The 25,277-nt window shown below is 56.0% G+C and overlaps 1 protein-coding gene across 2 annotated transcripts in view; it reads left to right on the top strand.

Moving 5' to 3' along the window:
- The first annotated feature begins 499 nt into the window (after positions 1-499).
- The window catches only part of CORO1C (coronin 1C), an 83,542-nt gene continuing 58,764 nt past the window's right edge, over positions 500-25,277 (top strand). The window contains exon 1 of one of the 2 annotated variants that reach the window (XM_055147318.1): positions 500-628. The gene's annotated coding sequence lies outside the window, so the exon portion shown is untranslated. The remainder of the gene's footprint in view (positions 629-25,277) is intronic. The other variant, XM_055147319.1, reaches the window with a different exon arrangement.

Below are 25,277 nucleotides of genomic sequence, written 5' to 3'. Positions count from 1 at the left end.
GGCCTTTAGAATCAGGGGCGGGACCTCTAGGACTGGGGGCGGAGCCTCCAGGGCCAGGGGCGGGGCCTCTAGGGCCAGGGGCGGGGCTTTAACTAGGCCGTGGAGGGCCTCGGAGGAGGGCAGCGGGGCTCAGGGCCAAGGAGGACGCCGCCCGCGGGCTGGAATGGGAGCGGGCGGGGCTGAGAGGCGTTGGCGTTCGGTTTTCCAGGGGTTCTGGGGGAGGTCTCGAGGAATCGGGGGTCCGCGGCTCCACAGACCCTAGAGGGTGAATTGACAGGGCTCTAAGAATCCCGCCCGGGTTCCGAGGCGCCCGTGGGCGTGGCCTCAGGGGGCACCGCCTCCCTTCCCGATGCGCCTGCATCCCTCGGCGCGACCAGAGGGGGCGCCGGAGAGCGCGAGGCGGGGCCCGAGGGTGGGAAGCGGGCTTCCCCTCCGGAAGTGGGCGTGGCGCGGCCCGGCGGCCCCGGTTGGGCGCGGCGCGGCGCGGGGGCGGGGCCTGCGTGCGGCGGCGGCGGCCGGCGCCCCTCCCCCGCGCGGCGCTCAGTGCCAGGCGGGAGGCGGCAGCGGTTGGAGGCTTCGCCGGCTTTGCAGCGGGGACAGCGGCGGCGCCTCCGGCACCCGGGCCCTGGTGAGCTGCGCGTGCGAGCGGGGCGGGCGGGCCTGGCGCGGGGCGCGGGGCGCGGGGCGCGGGGAGGGCCCGGGCCGGCGGGCCGAGGGGCTGCGGACCCGCCCGCTTGGGTGGGGTGTCGGGCGGGGCGGGGCCGCTGGAGTGCGGGGCGCAGAGCCCGGGGGGCGCCGGGCCTGGGGCGGGGCCGGGGGCGCGGGGCGGCGGGGCGTGGGGTGCAGTGCGCGCTCGGGGCCCGGGAGGTCGGCGCGGGGGGCGCGGGTTGAGAGCGGGGCAATTGCGGGCGGGGGCGGCCCGGGCAGCGGGGGTGCCGGGGGCCCGGGGTGGCGGGAGCGCAGGCTGGCGCGTCGGGCGGAGCAGGAGGCGGTGCAGGGTCGGGGCCTGGCGCGGCGAGGGGCACGCGGGGCGCGGTGCAGGTGGGGCCCGCGGCGCCCGCCCGCCCCGAGGGTCTGGAAACGGGCTGGGGGGGGGCGGTCCGGGCTGGGTGGAGGGCAAGGGTCCGCGCTGCAAGGCGCCGGGGCGAAAGGGGCTCCCCGGGGTCGGGAGCCGCCGGCCCTGCCGGCCTTTTTTGGGAGTGTTCAAAGGGTTTTTCGCCGGCTGGAAAAGGAAACGTCGGCTTTCCTGCCTCGTGGCCGGGGAGTCGCATCCTATATATGGCCTTGGTGCCGGCCGCCCTTGTTCTGGCGCCGTCCGAAGTCCTCGCGCTACATGTTGCAAACGTGGGATCCGGCGTGAGAAGCTGAAATTGCAAGTTGCTGGTGGCGGCGAAGGAGAGCGAAATACAAAGTGCTTTCTTTCCCCTAAGATATTTGGAGCGCGGAGCAGAAGATTGTGTTGTTCCACTCGGCCTGGGGTGGGGTGGGGTGGGGTGGGGTGGGGTGGGGCTGGGGGGGTAAGGGTGGGGGGGCTCCGGGTGGGGGCGCGCGCGCCAAGTCCGATTTACTTTGGGAAATCATCGCGGCCGGAATATGAGCCCCCCCCCCCCCCCCCCCCCGCCCCGGCGCCTTTCCCGCCCGGGGTTCCACGCTCAGGCCGTCTCCTCGCCGGGCTTAGTCGCTCTATATAATAATGCGTGTCATTGTCCTTATCTGGCAGCCCTCTCGCTTCACACCAGGGCACGCTGGACCAGACAGAAACATGATTAAGTAGAAGCAGTTGCTTTGTGTCATGTGTTCAATGGAGAGGGCGAGGGGAGGGTTCCCGGCGCTCCCCTTGCCGCGCGCCCCGGGAGGCGCAGCCTAGCACAGAGCCCGGCTCTGCAGACGGATGTGAAGACAGGGGTGGGGGGGGCACGGAGGGACCCTGCGGGGTCTGCCCCGAAGTCCGAAGTCCGGCGGAACTTCGGGTCCCCAGGGGTTGCAGGGATAGGAAAACAACAGCTGTGCATGGAGTTCTATAGGAAGCCTCAAAGCACAAGGCTTTTTTGTTGTTGTTGCTTTTTGTTTTGGGGCCACACCCAGTGGTGCTGAGGGCTGAGTCCTGGCTCTGAGCTCAGGAGTTACCCCCTGGCGGGGGCTAAGGGGGATGCCGGGATCCCTGTGCCCTGGCCCTGGCCCCTCAGGGCACAGCGTTTTGTGGTAGATGACACCAGGTGTACCGAGACGAAGACGGGGCTGAGATTGGGCTAAAGGTTAGGGTCATTCCTTTGGGCCAGATCCCGAAGGTGCTTCGTCCGTATTTGTTTCCGATTGTTTGTGCTGTCAGAGTCACTGAAGTCTGCTGGTTTATTTTTGTTGTTATTGTTCTGGGGGCAACTCCCAGCCATATGGAACAGACTTGGGGCCTTGTACAGACAAGGCACATGTGTGCTCTGCCACCTCCCTAGCCCCCTAGAACCTGATGGGAAAAAAAAAATTTTTTTTTTGCCACACCCAGCTGTGATCAGGGATCATTCCTGGTGATGTGGGGCTAAGGGGACCTTATGCTGTGTCTGGGCTCGAACTGGTGACCGCAAGACCAGCACCTCACCTCCTGTACCCCGCCCAGCCCAAGCCTGATGAATTTTAACAGACACATCTGCGACACATTGTTGCCCACAGTATTAAGTGATTTTTGGTCATTTGTTCCTTTGCCCACAGAGTGCCCTAATCAGCGTCTATGCCTGTTTGTACGTAGTGCAGCAATAGATTCAGGATTGGAAAAAACCTTTTAAAAGCATTGTTGGATTTTTTTAAAATTATTTTTTAACTTTTGGGTCATATCAGACAGCGCTGGCAGTTTGTTTCCATTTGTTTATTTTTTGTTTTGGTGTTTGGGCCACACTGGTGGCGCTCAGGGCTTCCTCCTGGCTCTGCGCTCAGGGATCACTCCTGGCAGTGCCTAGGGAACCGTATGGGGCGCCGAGAATGGAATCCTGTCAAGGCAGGCACCCTGCCCGCTGTGCCCAGAGCCGGCAGGTGTGGGACTGTTCCCAATTCGGTTCTCCAGGGCCACTTGTACCCGGGGCTCCTGCAGGCAACCCATGCCCACTAGCCCTTTGAGCTGTCTCCTTGGCCCGTGATCTGAGTTTGATGCTTATTGCTTCTTTCACTTTGGGGATCTGGCCACCCTTCAGGTCGATTCCCTCTAATACCTATTATGAAATAAAAGATAAATTATTATTAGGTCTTGCTATAGCCCAGAACGTGGCAGTTCAGTTCTTTGGTAAAATTTTGGATACTGTGATTTGTCACCAACCCATGTTTTAGAAATAAATTTTTAATTGGCCTGTTTCAGTCCTGACCTTTTCAGAGCCAGTAGTACAGGGAGATCATTTTTCTACTCAGGATCCTGAATCTGTGTGTGTGTGTGTGTGTTTCATTGCACGACATCCTCTGCTGTTCTGTTTCGAAGTTCTGAAAACTCTTCTTCCCTGACGCTGTCTTTTTAAACTCAAGCTGCCTTTTCTCTATTAAAACATGGAAATCCTCATGAATATTTCAGTATGACCTAGTACCCAGCCCGTTAAGTAACAGAATCTCTCTGGGTTTTCACTGCCCTAGTTCAGGTCCTTGAGCATGAGTGAGCGGGCCGCGGAGGTGACTTACAGGTAGAGCGCCCACCTGCCCTGTACGAGCCCCTCGGTTTGCCCCCAGGTCCTGCCCTCAACGCCCCAAATAAAAACTGTTTAAATGAGTAAGACACGACCGTTCAAGTCCGAGACGTTATTTTGCATTTCAGGACGGTGTGTAATGGAATCTTCTGTTTTGTAACAGCTTTGCTGAAGTGTGATACACCATGCCGGTCACCTAGGAAGGCGTAAGATTCAAGGGGTCCATTCACACGCGACCCTCATTGAATTCTAGAACGTTCACATCAGCCCTCAGAGGAACCTCTCCCCCCTTTTGTAGCCCCTCCCCCCCTCCCCACGTTCCTTCTTCCCCTTGAGAGCCAGTCTCCTTTCTGCCCTTGACCTGTGTGTCCATCCTTTCATCTGAATGGAATCAGAAGGCATTTTTGCTGATGTTCTTAAGGTTCACGTTATTGCACTTATCATTGTTATTTATTGTTTTTTTGGGCCACACCCAGCAGTGCTCAGGGCTTTCTCCTGGCTCTGCTCGAGAATGACTCCTGGCCGTGGGTGGGGGACCCTGTGGAGTGCCGGGGATCAAACCCAGATGGGTCACCTGCAGGGCAAGGCACCTTACTCGCTGTGTTACCTCTCCACCCCACCCCCATCTTACTGACTGAATACTATTCTAACAAACTGTGATAGGCATGTTCTTTTTTATTCATCAGCCTATGAGTGTTTGGGTTTCTCCCTTTTTTGGATTATTTTGAATAATGCTGTTACAAGTTTTTTTTTTTTTATTTAAAATTGTTGTTTGTTTTTGGGTCACACCTGGCAAGGCTCAGGGCTTACTCCTGGCTCTGTGCTCAGGCATCTCTCCTGGTGGTGCTTGGGGGACCATATGGGATGCTGAATAGCAAATCTGGTTTGACTGTGCAGGGCGAGTTTCTTACCTGCTGTACTGTCTCTCTGGCTTCTGTGTTTTTTGGTTTTTTTTTTTTTTTTTTGCTTTTTGGGTCACACCTGGAGATGCACAGGGGTTACTCCTGGCTCTGCACTCAGGAATTACCCCTGGCGGTGCTCAGGGAACCATATGGGATGCTGGGAATTGAACCCAGGTCGGCTGCGTGCAAGGCAAACGCCCTACCCACTGTGCTATTGCTCCAGCCCTGGCTTCTGTGTTTTTGGAGGGGCGGGCGGGGGCCACGGAGCAGTACTCAGGTTTGTTCCTGTCTGGACTCAGGGGCCACGCCTGGCCAGGCTCGGGGCCGTATGGGGTGCGGGTGCCAGGCCGGTGCCCGCCCCCTCTACTCTCGCTCCAGCATTACGATTTCTGTCTTTGTTTCAAAGTTCCATTTTAGGGTGCCACCTGGCGGTGTTCAGGGATCACTCCTGACGGACTCGGGTGCCCAGAGGAGGTGCCAGGGATTGAGCCCGGGCCGGCCCCGTCTTACCTGCTCCACTGCTCAGGTTTCTGCAGAAACCTGTACGCTGACTTCATTTCTCCCGTCTCCGCGAGGAGATGCGTCTTGTTTCAGCTGCTCTCGGGCCACGCCTGGTGCTGCTCAGGGCTCAGACCTGTGTCTCAGCACGCACAGCCCCTGCTCCGACCGACCCGCTGAGCTCTCGCCCGGGCCCTCCTGCGAAACTGCCACGCCAGGCAGGCTTTTAATTTCTCCACATCCCGATCAGCGCCTGACTTGTGATTTTAGTCTTCCTAGTGGCTGTGACAGGCTGTCGTGTTTCAGGGGGCGGGTGTGGGTGGGTCACACGGTGCTGGGATCTCCTGACCCCTGGCTCTCACCGGGGGCCACTCCTGGTGGTGCTTAAGATACAGTGAGGTGTAGGGGATCGAGCCCGAGTTGGTTGTCTGCAGGGCGAGCGCTTACCCCATGCGCTGTGTCTCTGGCGCAGGATTGGGGGGCCAGGCACAGAACCTGGAGCTTCCTTGATCCCCCTCAGCTCTCCTCAGTTTCAGACTTCCTTTGGGTGTGCGGCCTGCGGGGAGCAGGGCGGGGGGTCTGCTTCTAGCTTCGTGTTTGGAGCTTAGACCCGGGGGTGCCTGGGTCCCCATGCAGTGCCAGGTCTCGGACCCAAGCCTCCAGCACTCAAAGCCTTCAGCCCCTTTCTCTCTCTCCCTCTCTCTGAGTCCAGAGTCAGACTTCGAGACGGGGCTGTGCACCCCGGCCCGTCTTACCTCCCGTTACTCGCCTTCCTGTGTCTGCGTTTCGGTGGCTGCTCCCTGAAACTTCCGTTCTTCCCACGGTGTGTTCATAACGAACCCGCCAGCTTTGGAGAGCTCCGGGGAGCCTTCCTTCCCCCCTGGCGGGCAGAACCTCGCCCCGTCCACGCGTGACCTTCAGCACGGCCATGTGCTGCCCGGAACTGCATCGGCACTTAAGGTGGCTCTGTGAAAGCCCCCTCCCCGCCCCCAAGTCAGAATGTGAGAGGGGGAAAAAAAAATGTCCCTTGGCAGGGACCTTCTCTCGCGCCTCCCGGACCCGCGGGGTCGGTGGGAAGGAGGCCGTGTCAGAGAGTCAGCGAGCGGGTTTCTCCCAGCCCTGCCACCTGTGCGGAGATCCACTGAGGTCCGGGTGCAGTTCCCGTCCCTCTCCCCCCACCCCCGCCCCGCCTTCTTGGCCCCCCAGTTCAGCTCTTACCAGTCGGTGGCTCAGATGGAGAGCCATGTGTCAGGCACGCTTTCCCCGGGGCAGAACATTCTCCCGCAGGTTCCCGCGCCCCCGGGAACAGTCATGACGGGCACACGGCCTCCCGAGGGGGCAGGTGGCCCGGGAACGCTCTGGGTTCCGTCGGGTCCCGCCACGCCAGCTGCAGCCGCGCCCCGCTGGTCCCGAGCCTGGGCCGGCAGCTAGCGGCCTGCCCCCGCACACCCGGGCGGGCAGGAGCGGCTCGGGCGCGGCCTGCTTTCCCCTCTTGGCTCTGGCACGTGCCAGTGATGGGATACTCGGGTCATACTTCGTTTGTGTTGTGTGGTCTCGTAGTCACTCTTCAAACAGTGCTCCGAGGGGGCCAGAGGGCTCGGCTAGTACAGCAGGGAAGGGCTCGAGGCCAACCGGGGTTCAGTTCCCCAGCTCCCCAGGTGGTGTCCCCTGAGCCTGGCCAGGAGTGATCCCAGAGCACAGAGCCAGGAGCAAGCGCTGAGCACTGCCAGGGGAGGCTCCCCCCAAACCACAAACCAGGTAGTTCACAGTACTTCACCTAGTATCTTCCTGGCTATTAGGAGCAACCAGCTGGCCCTTTGGGATACAGTGTGTCTCCCCCCTCACACCACCACCTTTTCTCATTCAGGTGGTTTGAATTTGGCCAGGTAGGCGGTAAAGAAAAGAGAAAGGAGTTTCCAATTTCCTCTTTGTCTCCTGAGGCAGGTGAGGCCCCCTCATCTCATTCAGCTTCTTGTTCTAAGTTTTTTTTTTTTTTTTTTTTTTTTTGCTTTTTGGGTCACACCTGGTGATGCACAGGGGTTACTCCTGGTTCTACACTCTGGAATTACTCCTGGCAGTGCTCAGGGGACCATATGGGATGCTGGGATTCAAACCCAGGTCGGCCGCGTGCAAGGCAAACACCCCCCCCGCTGTGCTATCGCTCCAGCCCCCTTCTTGTTCTAAGGTTTTGTGGCCAGAGTATCGTGGGCGGGAGGGAGGCGCAGGGGTGAGAGACAGCGAGGTTCCCGCTCAGAGGGGCGCACCTGGTGTGCTCAGGGGCCAGCATAGTACCCAGGACTGACCCAGCCTTCACGTACTCCAGCCCCTTGAGCTATTTGCCTTAAAGAAAACTACTCCTTGGTCCCTTGGCACTACTTAATATTAGTATTTGGGGGGGGTGCCGGGGGGAGTTTCCGGGGCCACACCTGCTCGTGCCTGCCTGCTCCTGGCCCTGGGCTGGGGTCGCAGCTGGTGATGCTCGGAGCGCGTGTGGTTTGGGAGGCGGCTTCTCCGAGCAGAGCCCGCCGGGCTGCTTCAGAGGCTGAGGCTCTGCCGGGACTTTGGCTCCTTCAGCCTGTTTCACTGTCTGTTGTGGAGATAGTGACACTACCTTGCTGGCTTACATGTCAAGATTAAAGAAGAAAAAAAGATGTAGTTTACCTGTTAATGACTGTATAGCACTGTCGTTCCATCCCGTTTATCGATTGGCTCGAGCGGGCACCAGTAACGTCTCCATTGTGAGACTTGTTGTTGCTGTTTTTGGCATATCGAATACACCATGGGTAGCTTGCCAGGCTCTGCCATGCGGGCGGGATACTCTCAGTAGCTTGCCGTGCTCTCCGAGAGGGACGGGGGAATCGAACCCTGGTTGGCCGCGTGCAAGGCAAATGCCCTACCCTCTGTGCTATCGCTCCAGTCATTAATGACTAGATACTGAATTTATACTCTTTTGCACTTTTTTTTCCTTTTTGGGTCACACCCGGTGATACACAGGGGTCACTCCTGGCTCTGCACTCAGGAATTACTCCTGGCGGTGCTCAGGGGACCCTATGGGATGCTGGAAATCGAATCTGGGCTGGCCGAGTGCAAGGCAAACGCCCTCCCCGCTGTGTTATCGCTCCAGCACCTCTTTTGCACTTTTAAGGTTTTTATTATTATTTTTTTTGGCTATACTGTTGGTGCTCAGGGGCCCTTTCTGGCTCTGCTCAGGAGTGACCCCTGGAGGTGTTCTGGGGACCATTTGTGGCACTGGGTTTGAACCCGGGACAGCTGCGTGGAGGGCTCTGTCTCCTGTCCTATCTCTCTGGCCTCTTAAGTGTTTGCTAATGAATGGACCTGCTGAGATTCCAGTAGAGCCAGTCGTTTGATGGAAGTAGTTTCCGATACTGATCTATGAGTGTATGGATTTCTCACACTCCTACCTCAGCAGTTTAGGCCTTGAATCACTGAAGAGGGGGGAAAAATGTCTAATTTTGGATTAGGAAGGTGGTGGTAAAAATAAGGCAGATTTTCCCCCCCCACCCCCCTGCCCCCCGCCTTTTCTTTTTTTTGCTGTCTCTCTGAATGGGAAATAACTTCAGTCAAGCGCCTATTATTTAGCCCTTATGCATCTATTCATTCTATTTTAAGGAAAACGGTTTCGTTTCTGGCAGAAGCTCCATCTTTTCAGGATTGGGGAGGAGGCTGCGGTCGCCACGGGCCACTCACCCGGGTGGTGTCGCCCGCCCTCCTGTGCTCGAGTATCAGGTCGGGTGTGGGAAAAGGCCCCCCCCCCCCCCGCAGCCTCTGGGGCTGGGGAAGCCGGCCTGTCATTTGACTTCCCCGTGGATGACCAGGCATGGCTCCCCTGCCCCCCACCGCGAAGAGAAACCACGGCCGACCAGGCGGGCGGGTCCACGTGAGGGACTGGGGGGGGTGGGCAAGCCCCTCCCCTGGTACTGAAACTTCGCCACTAACCTCCTCCCCGCTGGTCACTGCAGCTGCGGCCTCTCTCTTCGGGGACATTGTGGAGAACGTTTCATCGCCCCAGTATCTCGCTAAGGAAATCACTGGGAAGGGGGGGCGGGGTGGGGGGCCCTGATTGTCTGGCGGGGGGGGCGGGGTTGGAGCCTGGTCCACGCGCAACCCCATCATTAACCGTCCTGTGAGCCACAGTGCCTCAAATCAAGGAAATCCAGATTGGGAACAAAAAAAATCCCAGCGAGGGCTCTGGGATGTGATTCTCAGCCACCCCTCCCCCCCGGGCTCCGTGGGGGCTTTTAGAACCCCAGCCGCCCGGGGACAGTCCTGAGCTGCCCCCTCGTCCTCCCCGGTCAGGGGCACCTGCGAGCCGGCACTGTGCTCTCCCTCTGCACCCTCCCCCCCAACACCCGCTGTGCGGGGCACTGTGGGCTGAGCACTGGGAGTCGGGTGGCGGGGCAGGGAAGCTGAGGGGACCTTCTTGACTCAGACCTCGGCCTCGAGCACAGTTCTCGTCCCTCTGGGCTTTTTCCCTTTTTTCTTTTTTGTCTGTAGGGGTCACGCCTGGAGCTGCTCAGGGGTTCCTCCTGGCCCTGCACTCGGGAGTCACTCCTGGCGGTGCTCGGGGGGCCCTTGGGATACCGGGGGCCCGGCGCCCTCCCTTCTGGCCTGTCGCTCCGGCCCCTGCACTTCCCACCAGGGTTTTCCCCCAGGTTGGCGTCGGGCACAGAGGGCACAGCGTCCTCTCTTCTGCCTGTCACCACCGTTGGCCGTGACTAGCTGTGCCTGTGTGTCCCTCAGCTCTCGGTGGGGGGGGGCAGCTCGCACTCTGGACTTCACCCACTTCCGGGGGGCCTTTTAGATGCGCTCGGGGAGACACCTGGACCAGCTTTGATAGGCCTGCTTTCCCGTTTTCTTTTCCTTTTGGGTCACACCCGGCGATGCACAGGGGTTACTCCTGGCTCTGCACTCAGGAATTACTCCTGGCGGTGCTCAGGGGACCATATGGGATGCTGGGGTTCGAACCCAGGTCGGCCGCATGCAAAGCAAACGCCCTCCCCACTGTGCTGTCGCTCCAGCCTCCTGGTTTCCCGTTTTCATGGGAAGTTTCTTGTTGGTATTTACTCCTCCCCTCGATTTTTCTCAGTGCTCTGATGTGCCGTCTAGGAAGCCGTGCTTGTATGGATTTCTCTTTGATGAATATTCTTTTGGGGGGGTCACACCGGGCAACGTGCAGGAGTTGCTCCTGGCTCTGCACTCAGGAATTAGCCCTGGCGGTGCTCAGGGGAACCAGGCCGGGCTCGAACCTGGGTCAGCTGTGTGATGGCCAGCGGCCTCCCTGTTGGCTCTGGCCCCCATCGCTAGGCCGTTGGCACAGGAGAAGGCCGAGTTTGACAGGAGCAAGTCCAGGACTGAAGCTTCAGAGGCCGCAGGAGGTGTTCGTGGGAGCCCTCCCTGTTAGCAGAAGTTGGTCACTGCCTCGCCGTGTGACACTCTTGTCACTGGCATCCTGGGGGTGTGCGAGAAGGGCCTGTTCAGGTGACGCCTGCAAGAACAGAGCTGTCAGGCTCCAGTGTTCTTGTTTTGCCCCTTCCCCCCCCCCAAGTGCTCAGGGCTTAACCCCTGGGTCTCTGCTCAGGGGTCACTCCTGGCAGTGCCTGGGGGTGGACCCTTTGTTGGCCACTTGATTTTGGTGAAAGGACTGTCCCTGGAGGGAGAGTGAGACCAGAGAGAGAGAGAGAGAGAGAGAGAGAGAGAGAGAAGGTGTGTGTGTGTGTGTGTTTGACATTGTAGGGATTCTTGACAAAATTCACAAGTGCCATCTCCTTCGCACAAATGTTTAATCGCCATTATTTGCTTACTTCACGAGAAAGATACTGGAATTCCTTTTTATGATGGTCAAGCATTCTTTTCCAGTTAAAGATTCTGATTCCTTTCATTCTTAGGAACTGAAGTTGAGTCTGATTATTTTTTTTTCTTTCTTTCGTTCTTTTTTTAGGTAGTAGGAAAACTCAGATGCTGCCCAAGTGGGGACTTGGGAGACTCATGTGAGCTTGAGCGAGCATCCCGTTAAGCAAGATAATTTATTAGGCGACTAGTCACTTTACAAGCTAGATGGTGATTTAATTTTGTGGCTCGTGGTGTTTTTAGCTGAACACTGTCGTTCTCGTTTCTCTTGGCACGCGGGAGAGGGCCCGGAGCCAAGGCGTGCTGGCCACAGCCCTTTTGGGGTGGTGTTTAATAAGATGCGCGTTATCTGTTTCCGAAAGAGGAGCCGTCCCTGAGGCGTGCTTGCGTGGGCCTCCGCCGCTACTGCAGGAAAGCTGGCTCCCGGCCCCCCGCCGACATGGCCCGTTTGTGCTTACTGTCGGGGGCGGGGGGGGGGGGGGGGATTGCGCACACGTGGGCTGCCTTCCGTCGCCAGGTGGAACCCACGTTCCTCGGCTCTGGAGCCCGGGGGTCTCGAGTCAGAGGGCGGCCAGGTGCCGTCTGTGGCCGAGGCAGCCTGGTGCCCGTGCGGGCTCCCGCTCAGCCCTGGCTGGTGCTCCAAAGTCTAAGTCATTCGGCTGGAACTCGTGGCATTTCGTGTGTGCAGACTCAGAGGAAGTGGTGGGTACGCTCCTGGCCCAGACGGGTGAGTGTGTAGTTCACGGACGTGTAGCCTTGTGGATTCTTTTCTTTTCTTTTCTTTTCTTTTCTTTTCTTTTCTTTTCTTTTCTTTTCTTTTCTTTTCTTTTCTTTTCTTTCTCTCTCTCTCTCTCTTTCTTTCTTTCTTTCTTTCTTTCTTTCTTTCTTTCTTTCTTTCTTTCTTTCTTTCTTTCTCTCTTTCTTTCTTTCTTTCTTTCTTTCTTTCTCTCTTTCTTTCTTTCTCTCTTTCTTTCTCTCTTTCTCTCTTTCTTTCTTTCTTTTTTCTTTCTGCGTCACACCCGGCGATGCACAGGGGTTCCTCCTGGCTCTGCACTCAGGAATCACCCCTGGCGGTGCTCAGAGGACCCTATGGGATGCTGGGAATCGAACCCTGGTCGGCCGCGTGCAAGGCAAACACCCTCCCCGCTGTGCTCTCGCTCCAGCCCCTGCAGCACAACTCTGAAGCCGGTCATGGTGACAGTGCAGTTCAGCATCCTGGGAGCCAGGGAGCATGACCTGGAGCAGGGAACTGTTTGCTCGAGAGAAGCCCAGGCGTGGCGTCCCGTGGCCTTGCGCCACAGCTGCCTGCCAGCCTCTTCCTCCTCCTCCTCTTCTAACGGGAAGCTTGACTCCGGTTAATCCGATCGCTTTTAAGAGTAGTAACGGGACGGCAAGGTAGGACGGCGGGAAAGGCACTTGCTTCGCCCGCAGCCTACCTGGGTTCAGTCCCTGGCGCCCCCCCCCCCACCATGTGGTTCCCTGAGCCCCGCCAGGAGTGATCCCCGAGTGCAGAGCCCAGGGGTGACCCCTGAGCACTGACCAGGTGTTACCTAAAAAGCGAAAGGAAAAGAACAGGAGCAGAGCACACGGCTCGTGTGTGTTCTTGCGGTGCTGGTCCTGGCAGGCGGGCAGGCCCCGCCGTGGCGGGAGCACTGGGCGGCCCCTGCCAAGGGGGCCTTGCTCACCTAGCCCTTATCTGCTCAGGGGTGTGATGTTAATATTTCAGAAGGCGGTTCCTTAATATTTATGTTTTCTCTCTGAGAGCTAGTGACACACGGTGGCCGGGGGCGGGGGGGAGTGGGGCGAGAGCATGTGGGTGGGGTGAAGGCTTGTTCTGGGGGGCCGGCGGCTGCAAGGGGGTAGGCAGCCTTTTCTGCTTTTGAAAGGGCCTTCCTGTTCCCTCTGAAACAGTGATTGTCATGATTTTTTTTTTCCCCCTCCTTAAATACTCGTGATCCTTTTTTTTTTTCTCTCTCTCTCTCTCTCTCTCTCTCTGTTTGGGAACCGCAGCTTGAAAGGGAAAAGAGGGACTTGTTTTCTGTGACCTATGAGAAGGGAGTTCACGGCAGGGTCACGGTGACAGCCGGGGCAGCGGCTTCTGCTGGCAGGACGGGCCGCTCTCTGCAGACCTGTTTGTTCCCTTGTGAATGGCCAGAAAGTCCCCGCGTCCCTCGGCTCCGGGAAGCAGGTCGCCTTTCCTGTTTCATTACTGGCTCTTCCATGAGCTCAGGCCCTAGACTACCTGCTTTCCAAGAACTGTTCTCATTCAAATGTTTCATGGTGCTTTTAGGGTAATCAGGATTACGGATTTGAGTTTTTTTTTTCCTCCCAGTTTTTTTTTTTTCTTTTTGAGTCACACCCAGCGATGCACAGGGGTCACTCCTGGCTCTGCACTCAGGAATTACCCCTGGCAGTGCTCAGGGGACCCTATCGGATGCTGGGAATCGAACCCGGGTCAGCCACGTGCAAGGCAAGTGCTCTACCTGCTGTGCTATCACTCCAGCCCCCTTTCCTCCCAGTTTTATTGAGCCACACCTGGTGATGTTTGGGCTCGCTCCCGGCATACTTGGGGGACATTGAGGTACAGGGGTTCACCGTCCGGCCTCCTGCTTGCAGTCTGCTTGGCTCTTTGGGCTATCTCCTGGGTCCAGGGACTTATTTTTTTTTGTGGGGGGTCACACCTGGCAATGCACAGGGGTTACTCCTGGCTTTTCGCTCAGGAATTACCCCTGGCGGTGCTCAGGGGACCATATGGGTTTCTGGGAATCGAACCCGGGTCGGCCGCGTGCAAGGCAAATGCCCTCCCCGCTGTGCTATCGCTCCAGCCCCTAGGGACTTATTTTTTTAGGGTTTGACACTTAAATCAATTGCTGTGTGTTCAGAACTGTCAAGCGTAGTGCTTTGATTTACTTTTCAAATATGTAATTGTCAAAAGAAACCCAAACCTAACACGCTTCCCCCAGTGCCAGGGACTGAATTCGGTGGTAGGGACCGCCGGCTCGGGGAGCTGAGGGGGCGCGGTCACTGGGCAGTCTGCGTGGGAAGGTTACCTCTCGTTTTCATTATAAATAAAACTGTAGCAGGGCTGGAGAGATAGCGCAGGGAGTGAGGCGCCTGCCTGGCACACAGCTGACCTGGGTTCAGTGCCCGGCATGGGTTAAGGTCCCCCGACCAACACCAGGGGTGCTCCTTGGGCACAGAGCCAGCAGTAAACCCTAACCACACCTGGGCCCCGAAACCAAATAAAATTATATAAAATGTATGTGTGCATAGACACATTAATTCATTCAGACTTGTTTAGTTTATAGAGCAAAATTTAAAGTTCTGACGATTTAAAGCCTAGCTGTATGCTTTTGTTTTCTTTTTTGGGGGGGGTTTCGGGGGTATACTCAGCTATGCTTAGGGGCTACTTCCAGCTTGATGCTGAGGGGAGCTTTGGTCTCAGGGATTGAACCTGCAGACAGAGCACGAGCTATTTCTCTGGCCCTAAGCCTAGCATCTAAACTGTGGTAGGGTTATACCTAAGTAGATGTGGGGTTGTGTAACAATGTTGGGGTCGCAAAAATTTTTGGTAACAGTAAAAGCCTTCTGAACATGCAAGTACCAAAAATGAATTCAGAGTCTACCATGTAAGGAGTTTGAGGTGTTTCTGACAGCCTTAGACAAAAAGTGGTTGGATATGGAGAAATTTTTTTGTTTGTTTGTTATTTTGGTCCATACCCGGGAGTACTCGGGTTACTCCTGGCTTTGCACTAAGGAACTCCTGTGGCCCTTGGGAGACCATCTGGGATGCTGGGGATTGAATCCAGGCATCTAGGACCGGCCACTTGAGAGGCAGCTGTCCTACCCGCTGTGCTAGCACTCACCCCTGCAAGTGGAAAAAACTTCAGAAACCCATGTGAGGCATGAATTTCAATAAATAACGAGACACCGCATCCTGGCCATGTATTGTAAATTTGTGGAAGTGACTTGCATATGTTGGGTATATGAACAAATGTTGGTAGCAGGGAGTTTGTGATGGCTTTGATTTCGTAGTCGGGAGAGAAGCTCTGACGTCAGAACTAAGGACTGGGGCTGGAGAGACAGAACAAGAGCCAAGGTGCTCGCCTTGCATGCGGCAGACTCAGGGTCGCTCTCTGGCACCACGTATGGTCCCCTGAGCACCGCCAGGAATGATTACTGAGCACAGAGTCAGGAGTCACCCTGTGCATCGGCAGGTGTGGCCCAAAGACAAAAACAAAACAAACCAAAATGAAACGACGAAGTGACCTCCTAGCGTAAGCGTGCTTTCTTCTTGAATAAGAACTCTTTGTTGGGGCTGGAGCGATAGCACAGTGGGGAGGGCGTTTGCCTTGCACGCGGTCGACCCGGGTTCGACTCCCAGCATCCCATATGGTCCCCTGAGCACCGCCAGGAGTGATTCCTGAGTGCAGAGCCAGGAGTAACTCTTTGTTAATCGATGAGGAAGGCACCATCAGTTGTCGCAGGAGGAAGATTTTTGCTTAAGTAGCTATCCAACAGTGGACTGGCCTGTAACTGCACGCTCTTCTTACTCTGCAGTGCGTGTCTGACTGGGCAGTAGCCCGAAGACCCCCAGGGCTCAGGGGAATTCAGGTCAAGTTTCAGGACATCTGGTGGTTCTGGGAGCCCGAGGATTTAGTTCATTTGTCTCGTTTTTACTTAAGAATTTGATGAGAACTGAGCGGGAGAGTGCAAGTTGTTTAGCATTTCGGTTGTTGAATGGTCCTATCGTTTATTTCATTTGGATAATGTTAACATTTGAAGATCTGTAGACTCTGGCGAATATGATTGATGTGTGAGTGACCACAAAAAATTGTTCTGTGACTGTGTGTGTTCCCTTCTGGTGAGAGCGATTGTTGAGATTACTATTACAAACGATAAACATAGCTATTTGGGAGAGTTGTAGGGATAAGAGTTTCCCTGATCTTTCTGCTAGTCTTCTATTCCCGAGGCTTTAAAAAGGATTTTTTGCTGCTTTCATTAGCCATCTAATTTATGTTCATTCATACATTCATTCGTTTTGGTTTTGGGGCTGTATCCGGTGGTTGGTGCTTAGGGCTTCCCCCTGGCTCCGTGCTTTAGGGCTCACCCTGGCGGTGTTGGGGGATATGTGGTTAGGGGCATCTAACTAATTCGACATAAAAATTATGGGTTATAGATTTTCTTTGTAAATTTTCATACAGTTTGGGAGGATTTGAGCTGGTTAAGGTTACACTTTGACTAAAGTTGGGAAGGCTGGTGAAAACCTGTATGTGAGGGAGAATTCACTCCCAGAAAAACATTTTTTGGGGTTTGGTTTTTGATTGGGGGGAGGCGCTGGGGCCACTCCTGGTGGTGGTCAGGGCTCCCGCCTTGTTCTGTGCTCAGGGAGCACTCCTGGCGGGACTCAGGGGAACATACAGGGGTGAGGGGGGAGGGATCAAACCCAGGTGGACCCCGTGAAAGGCAAGTGCCTTCCTCACCTGCTGTGTGACCCCCTCACTCCCAGGGCACCTTACCTAAATGTTTCCCCCTAGAGGTGGGCTCACTTTGTTTCCACTCCCCTGAGGTGTTTTCATTTTGTTGCTGAAATGAGACCATCAAAGGCAAGGGGGGAGAGTAAAGTATTTATTGGATAGTAACCACTTTTGCTCCAGTGAGTTACATTCTTACACTTTCTCCTACTGTTTCAGATACTTATCCTGTGTGCCCCGCCCTCAGAAAAAAGGCACGCTATTAAGGAAAAAGTTTTAGAATCTTGTAAGGTACAGGATCAAACAAATGAATAAAACATTTATTTGTCCTAAGGTGCAGCAAAATTTTGACAGATAGGCTTGTGTGTTTCTTTATTTTTTATTTTTTTTTGCTTTTTGCGTCACACCCAGCAATGCTCAGGGGTTACTCCTGGCTCTGCATCTCAGGAATTACTCCTGGCCGTGCTCAGGGGACCATATGGGACGCTGGGAATCGAACCCGGGTCAGCTGCATGCAAGGCAAATGCCCTACCCGCTGTGCTATTGCTCCAGCCCCCTCCCCCCTCACATTTCTTTTTGGCCACATGGGGCAGGGCCGTTGGGGGCAGCTGTTGGCTTGGTCAGCACCACTGAGTGTGCCCCCCCCCCCAACCAAAAAGAAAAAGAAAAAGTCAAGGAGAAAATACGCCTTAGAAGCAAGCAGTGTGTTCAATTTCATTTTTTGTTGTACAAAGTTTTGTTGTTGCTGTTGCTGATTGTCGCGGGGCCATACCTGGTAGTGCTCAGGGACCACCCCCGGCCCTGTGCTCAGGGGTCACTCCTGGCGGTGGTGGGTGGGACCACGGGGAGCCGGGTCAGCGAGGTGAAAGCCTCATGCTCTCTCTCCAGATCCTGTTAGAAGACTCTTGCCTAAGAAGTACTAAAATTGGGGGGGCCAGAGCAATAGCACAGCGGGGAGCGCATTTGCCTTGTATGCCGGCCAACCCGGGTTCGATTCCCAGCATCCCAGATGGTCCCCCTGAGCACCGCCAGGAGTATTTCCTGAGTGCAGAGCCAGGAGGAACCCCTGAGCATCGCTGGGTGTGACCCAAAAAGCCAAACAAAAATAGGAGTATTCAAATCTCACTCCAAGAGAAGCACTGCCTTGCCGACAGGCCCAGGCGGCCCTACACCGTGTGCTTCCCCCAGTTGTTGGTAAGAGAAGTAGGTCGGCCGCGCAGAGCCTTGCAGAGCCCGTCAAAGCCCGGGCTCCCCCGGCTCCCCTCCCCCCTCGCCATTAATCTCTAAGCGGCGGTGCCGGGTCAATGGTGTCTGTGAGCCTTCTGCAGGAGGTACGGGAGCTCCTGGGACTCATTTGGCGCTTCCAAGACTGACGCTGAGTTCTGGCTCCCGCCTCTGCTCTCCTGTGATGCCCTCGGGGGAGAGAAGGGCCACGCGGGCCGTGTGTGCGGTTCCTCGGGCTTCTGCGGGCCGCGCTCCGGTCTCCCGGGAAGGGCAGGCGGCCGTGTTTATCCCGGTGCCGGGAGCGGTGAGCGACACGGGGAGACCCGAGGGCCCGGAAGCGTGTCCTGTTTGCTCATTATCGTCTTTTTGACGGTGCAGGAAAGTGTCATTGGCGAGGGGTGGAGAGATGCCTCAAGGGGCCGGGCGCGCACTTTGCCCGGAGGAGGCCTGGGTTTGATCCCTGCCGCTGGGTCCCAGCACTGGGACCCCCAACCCCCCCCCTGTCTGCCCCCTAGCCCCCCTCACCAGTTGTCTGTCACCGAAGGAGCAAGAGATCTGAACCCTTTAAATCTCAGATCTTTGCAGCTGAGCAACATTTCTGTAGTCAGGGTTTTCCAGTTAGTTTTAAAAGTGACTTAAGGCCACAGTGGGGCATGTTTTGTTATCAAGGGTCTCTCTAATACAAATGTGAGAGACCCAACTCCAGAGTTTATTTTCTTGGTGCCAGGAATTGAAGCCAAGGACTTCTGTGTGCGTCATATTCTGCCACTGCCACATCACTGGCTGCTCAGGGCTTTCGGGTTTTGGTACTTATTGTACAGTATTGTACAGGCAGGTCAAGTGGAACTGTGTTTTAGCTATTCTCTTTTTTTTTTTTTTTTTTTTTTGCGCTTTTTGGGTCACACCCAGCGATGCTCAGGGATTACTCCTGGCTCTGCACTCGGGAATTACTCCTGGCAGTGCTTGGGAGATTGTATGGGGTGCTGGGGATTGAACCTGGGTGGCTATGTGCAAGGCAAATGCCCTACCCGCTGTACTATAGCTCCAGCCCCGATTTTAGCTATTCTCAACATATTTGTTACATTTTCAAAAAGTCTTAATGAGGTATAATTGGGATAGAAATACACTTAGAATGTACATCAGATGAATTGTGTATGTAGCTCATTTCATTTCTTGTTAGACTTTATTTTTAGCAGTCACGTTCATATCTCTTGTTTTTCTTTTTTATTTTTTTCCCTTTGGTTTTTGGGCCACACCTGGTGGTGCTCAGGGCTGACTCCTGGCTCTGTGCTCAGGGATCATAGATGTTAGGGCTCGAGGGGTACCAGGCATCAAACCATGTCAGCCGTGTGCAAGGCTGGTTCCATACCTGCTGTCCTATCTCTCTGCCCTGTTGCTTCCATTCTGAATCATCAACACATACTTCAGTTGGTAGAGTAACAAATTCCTAACACATTCCTAAAATGAGGCAAAACTGGGAGCTCAAAAAGTAGTACTCTTAGTTGGGGCTGGAGCAATATAGCGCCTTGCACGCGGCCGACCTGGGTTGATTCCCAGCATCCCATGTGGTTCCCTGAGCACGCCAGGGGTAATTCCTGAGTGCAGAGCCAGGAATAACCCCTGTGCATCGCCAGGTGTGACCCAAAATGAAAAAAAAGTAGTACTCTTTAGAAAAGTAGTATCACTGTATCATTGTCATCCCGGTGTTCATCGATTTGCTCGAGCGGGCACCAGTAACGTCTCCATTGTGAGGCTTGGTGTTACTGTTTTTGGCATATCGAATACGCCATGGGGAGCTTGCCAGACTCTGCTGTGCGGGTGGGATACTCCCGGTAGCTTGCCGGGCTCTCCGAGAGGGACTGAGGAATCGAACCCGGGTTGGCCGAAACGCCCTACCTGCTGCGCTGTCACTCTAGGGCTGGAGCGATAGAAAAGTAGTACTCTTAGAAAGCTTTAAAAAGTAGAATCTTCTTGATCTCTGCGTTGCTCTCTAGACCTTCTGCGTGCCCTCTCACACGCTCCTTGCCCCAGTTCGGCACAGTATCTCTTGGCTTATCCCCGTTTTTGACCCCAGGCCGGGGTCGGCTTCCTTTGGCCTACCCGACGCTCGCTGCGGGTTGTGTCCGTACATGTGAAGGCTCACGGCCAGTTTCTGGTACTTGGAGTTTTCCATCTTCACTCACCCTCCTGAAGTGTGGGCAGAGTGTAATTCCATATTCCAGGGTTGTACGGACAGGCCGAGTGGAACCAGCAGCTGTCGGGGCCGTGCCCTCATGAAAGGCCCGAGGGGACCCTTGGCGGGCGGGCGTGGGCCGGCCAGATTGTGTGGACGGTGAGGAAGTTTGTCATGGAGCAAGTATGGGAGTCCAGGGGTTGGAAAGTCGGATTGCCCTGTACTTTGCGGTCTCCGCTCATCCTCTCTCCCTCTCTCTCTCTCTGAAGTTCTTTATTTTGGGGTGAGTCACATGTTTCCAGACTGAAATCTAAAAGTCTTGGGGTTGTCGAGCTTTGGAAGTTCTATCTTGGTGGCTCTTGGCAGATCAGCTCTTGCCTTTTCACAGGAACATTTACTTAAATATTTCTTGGGCCACACCCAGCAGTGCTCAGGGCTTACCTCCTGGCTCTGTCCTCAGGGGCTACTCGTGGCGGGCGCAGGAGACCGTTGGGGTGCTGGGGATTGAACCCGGCGCGCGGGCAAAAGCCCTGTTCCTTGTGCTGTCACTCAGCCCCTCTTTAAAAGTTTTTTTTGTTCCTTTTTTGTTTTTGGGTCACACCCAGCGATGCACAGGGGTTACTCCTGGCTCATGCACTCAGGAGTTACTCCTGGCAGTGCTCGGGGGACCATACAGGATGCTGGGATTCGAACCCAGGTTGGCCGTGTGCAAGGCAAACGCCCTACCCTCTGTGCTATCGCTCTAGCCCTGCCTCTTTAAAAGTTTTGATTTTTTTGGCTTGTACCCCACAGTTACCCCTGGCTCTTCCCTCAGGGGTCACTCCTGGCACTGCTTGGGGGACCGTGAGTGGTACTAAGGCTTGAACTGGTGTTGGACAGATGCAAGGCAGATGCCCTAACCCCTGTACGCTCCAGCCCAGGTATAAGCCCTTTTTCTAGGGGCAAAAAAGCCTTGTTTTTGCAGACACGTCACGTCGTTGCTGGTGTGCCAGTCATCGTAGAGCCGCTGTGTTAGGATGAGGTCTGCGCTGTCTGACTCAGTGCTGTGTTCTGTCCTTCACGTGGCCTGTGCCCTCACTCTTCTTCATTTTGGGGTTGGTTTTGGGGCCACATACCCAGTGGTGCTCAGGGCTTACTTCTGGCTCGGTGCTCAGAGGTCAGACCTGGGGCAACTGTGTGCAAGACAAGTGCCCCTTCCCGCTGTGCTCGTTTTCTGGTTCCTTCTCCTTCTTTTCTTTTTTACATGCAGCTGCTATTTCTGGAGGTAAGTGACACACTTAGGTTTTCTTAGAATGTCTCATGTACAGACCTGCTGATCAGGGAGTGAAAATGATTTGTTAGGTAAACTCTTTGGGTATTATTGGTGTTTTTCTTTTCTTAATTGTTTCTCATCTTTTTTTTTTTTTCTTTTCTTTCTGGGTTACACCCAGCGATGCTCAGGGGGTTACTCCTGGCTCTGCACTCAGGAATTACTCCTGGCGGTGCTTGGGGGACCCTGTGGGATGCTGGAAATCGAACCAGGGTCGGCCGCGTGCAAGGCAAACACCCTACCCGCTGTGTTGTCGTTCCAGCCCCCTAATAATTTCATCTTTTGAGTCATTCCTGGCCGCCCTTGGGGGCTTCTCCAGCTCTGTGCTTGGTCATTGCTGGGGGTGGGACCAGGCCTCCGGCTGTCACAGCTGTGCTCGCCTCATCGATCTCTCTGACCCTTCATGACTTTTTCCCCTCTTGGTATTGTTTTGGGGTCACACCCGGTGGTGCTCTGGGCTCCGCCTGTCTGTGCTCAGGGGCTTGTGGTGACAGGAATTGGGGCTGGGGCCTCCCCCCGGCGACGCCCTCCGTCCGTCTGGCCCGTGGAGCGCGCTCCCTGGGGGGAGTTTGATGCTCCATCCAGAAAAAGCTCAGCGTCTCCTGCCCAGAAATGAGGAGTCGGAGTTCTGTGTGTAATTAGGGCGCCGCCCGTGTTTGTTTTGGGTGGCTGCTCCCTCGCGAATGTATATTCTCTTACGCGCCGCCCCTTTTCCAACCCCGTCAGCGGAGTTCGGAAACCACCGGCCCTGCTGTTCCCGGGAGCTGGTTTCAGGGTGCCCGTTACCACCTCTGCTGCTCTCAGCAGCGTTCTTCCGCATCCAAAACTGCTGCCGGGGGCTGGAGTGATAGCACAGCGGGGAGGGCGTTTGCCTTGCACTCGGCCGACCCGGTTCCATTCCCAGCATCCCATAGGGTCCCCTGAGCACTGCCAGGGGTAATTCCTGAGTGCAGAGCCAGGAGTGACCCCTGTGCATCACCGGGTGTGACCCAAAAAGCAAGCAGCCAGCGTGCGGGCACAGGCGTGTCTTCCCCCCCCCCCCCCCCCGTGGGACCGTCTGCAGTCCTGGCTGCGGTCACCACGGGCCAGGGGAGCGTGCCCAGCCTGGGGAGCCGCCGCGGTGAGCGATGCCCCGGCACAGCCGCCGTGCCCTGGCCCTCGCCCTGGCAGGGCCTTTCCTGTGCGTGTCCCAGCAGGACGCGCTTCCTTCCCGACAGGCCGCAGAGCGCGTCTGCCGCAGCCTCGGCACAGAGGACTCCCCAGTAAACAGGAAGGCGGCAGAACCGCGCTTGGTGAAGCAAAGAAAGGAGGCCGATGGCAGGAGAAGGGAGACGCTGTCAGAGCCTTGACCCACGTGGTCGGGGGCTCTTACTGGATGCCACTCCGTGCAGTGCCCCGTTGCGTCTCCATTCCCCCCTCGGCTCTCTCTGTTTCTTTCTAACGGACTCACGGTGAGGTCAACCCTTCCAGAGCTGTTCGTTTCAGGCACAGTGTCCCAACACCCGTCCCTCCCCCGGAGCACGTGTCCAGCCCCCGGGTTCCGTGTTCCCCCTTTGGACACCCAGCTCCTCTTCTGTGACCTGTGAAATCAGGTTCATCTCTTTCAGTCGACCTGGCAGTACCGGAAGAAACGAGCCTTTCCCCTCTCCTGCAGGGTGGAGGAATTTCTTTTCTTTTATCTTTTTTTTTTTTTTTTTGCTTTTTGGGTCACATCTGGCCATGCACAGGGGTCACTCCTGGCTCATGCACTCAGGATACCCCTGGCGGTGCTCGGGGGACCCTATGGGATGCTGGGAATCGAACCCGGGTCGGCCGCGTGCAAGGCAAACGCCTTACCCACTGTGCTATCGCTCCAGCCCCAGGGTGGAGGAATTCCAACGGGCCGGGAGATGGAAGCTTTACTCAGAATGGTTGTTGTAAACTGTCTCTGGGCACTTTTAAGTCCCCAGCACTTGGCCTCATCTTGAGGTTTTGGTTAAGGTGTTTGCTTTTCCAGTATATGAGGTTTTGTGTGTGCATGTGTGGGTTTAGGTCGGACCCTTAGAAAGTTGGGGGGCTACTCAAGGTGGTACTCGGGATCAAATCCAGGGCTCCCGTGTGTATACACTCTGCCCCATTGAACTTCATGTCTCTCTGGCCCATACAGTTTTGGTTGTTTTGTTTGTTTTCTTAGATTTCCTAGATGATCTGTTAAGTACTGCAAATAGCACTTGTCAGCATTTAGATTTTTCTTGAAAATTTTGTTTACTTTTGTTTTCGGACCATGCCAGCAGTGCTCAGGGCTGACTCCTGACCCAGTGCTCAGGGCTGACTCCTGGTGGAGCGCGGGGATGGAACCCGGGGCAGCCGTGTGAGAGACACGGGTCCTACTGGCTATACGCTCACTCCGACCCCAATCCCTTAAAAAAATAAAAACTTCCTTTACGGCGCTGGAAATTGAACCCCGAACTTCTTACGTGTGCAGGGAAGCAGGGCCTCAACCACCGAGCCACATCCCCAGCCCCATACCTTTCTTTGTGGTGTCGGTGCTTCGGGCCATCGCTGGGGTGTGTGGTGCTGGGGATCAGATCCGGGTCAGGCGTGGGCCAGGCCAGAGTCTTCCTCGCTGCCCTGTCTCTGGCCCCCACTCCCTCCGTAGATTGCTTTGACGTGAAAAATGGGAGCGTAGATGTTATCTGCTGGTCAGGAGTTCACTCGAGCACTTTCCGGACAATCAAGCCCTACGTGTGGGTTCTCTGTCGGCCTTGGCTTCCGCCCGGGGGCTTGAGGGCCAGCGGCCGTCCTTGTTTCGAGAGTTCCAGAGGGAGCCGCCTTCTCGCTTTGACCCGGCGATGCACAGGGATATCACTCCTGGCTCTGTACTCAGGAACTACCCCGGCGGTGCTCAAGGGACCACATGGGATGCTGGGAATTGAACCCGGGTCGGCCGCGTGCAAGGCAAATGCCCTACCCATTGTGCTATCACTCCAGCCCCTGGTCTGCGTTTCTTACTGAAGATGGGTAGAATAATAAATTGCATTTTTTTGGGGGGGGGGGATTAGGGTGTTGGCCCACACCCGACCGTGCTCAGGGGTCACTCTTGGCTGTTCCCGGGGCAGTGCCAGGGATCACACCGTGGTCCCCTGTATGCAAGGCATACACCTTGTGCTGCCTCTGTTGCTACTTGGCATCTCAGGAGGCCCTTCTGCGTCTTAGAGCTACGGTTCGTGACGCACAGTCTTACGGAAATGAAACGCGATGTTGCTGACCTGGCAGGAGGTTAAGGCCGTCCCTGGTTTGATTGCTGGCACAGCACTGTCGTGTTGTGCCCGGGCAACCCTAGAGGAGCCCGGGCATCGCCTATGTGCTCTGCAGGACCGAAGCACCAGAGGGGAGGCCTGGGTGGTCCCGGGCACTGCAGGCCCTGCCATCACCGAGGCACCCTTGGGCCCTAGCCTGGCGCTCCCTGGCTCTGTCGGATAAATGACTCGTAAGCACTTCCCCGTCCTGTGGATCGTCCTTCCACAGCCCAATTTTGTTTGTGTTTTGGTTTGGTGCCACACCCCTCGATGCTCAGGGCTGACTTCTGGCCCTGCGCTGAGGAATTACTTCTCGTGGCGCTCAGGGGACCCTCTGGAATGTCGGAGAATTGAACCTGGGTCAGCCACATGCAAGGCAAGCGCCCTACCTGCTGAGCTATTGCTTGGGCCTGTTTGTTTTCATGCCACATCTGGAGATACGTGGGACTCACTACTGGTGGTGCTCGCTTGCTGCAGCCTTAGGGGTTGGACCCAGAGCATCTGCTCCAGTGGCTTTGGTCGCATTTCATCTTCCGGATGGAAGCACAAAAGTCTGGTGAAATCCAGCTCACCTCCTTGCATTGCTTGTGTTTGCTGAGTGGGCGTGGCAAGATTGGATGTCTTTTCTTCTTTGCTCTTTTGCCTTTTTTGGGGGGAGGGACTGGAGCAAGAGCACAGCAGGTAGGGCGTTTGCCTTGCATGTGGCCGACCCAGGTTTGATTCTTTTGTCCCTCTCGGAGAGCCTGGCAAGCTACCAAGAGTATCCTGCCCGCACGGCAGAGTCTGGTAAGCTACCTGTGGTGTATTCCATATGCCAGAACCAGTAACAACCAGTCTCACAATGGAGACGTTACTGGTGCCTGCTCCAGCAGATAGATGAGCAACGGGACGGCAG

This window comes from Sorex araneus, chromosome 9 (genome assembly GCF_027595985.1).
Source record: "Sorex araneus isolate mSorAra2 chromosome 9, mSorAra2.pri, whole genome shotgun sequence".
In the NCBI taxonomy this organism is placed as follows: domain Eukaryota; kingdom Metazoa; phylum Chordata; class Mammalia; order Eulipotyphla; family Soricidae; genus Sorex; species Sorex araneus.
This window is presented reverse-complemented; position numbering and strand designations above follow the sequence as displayed.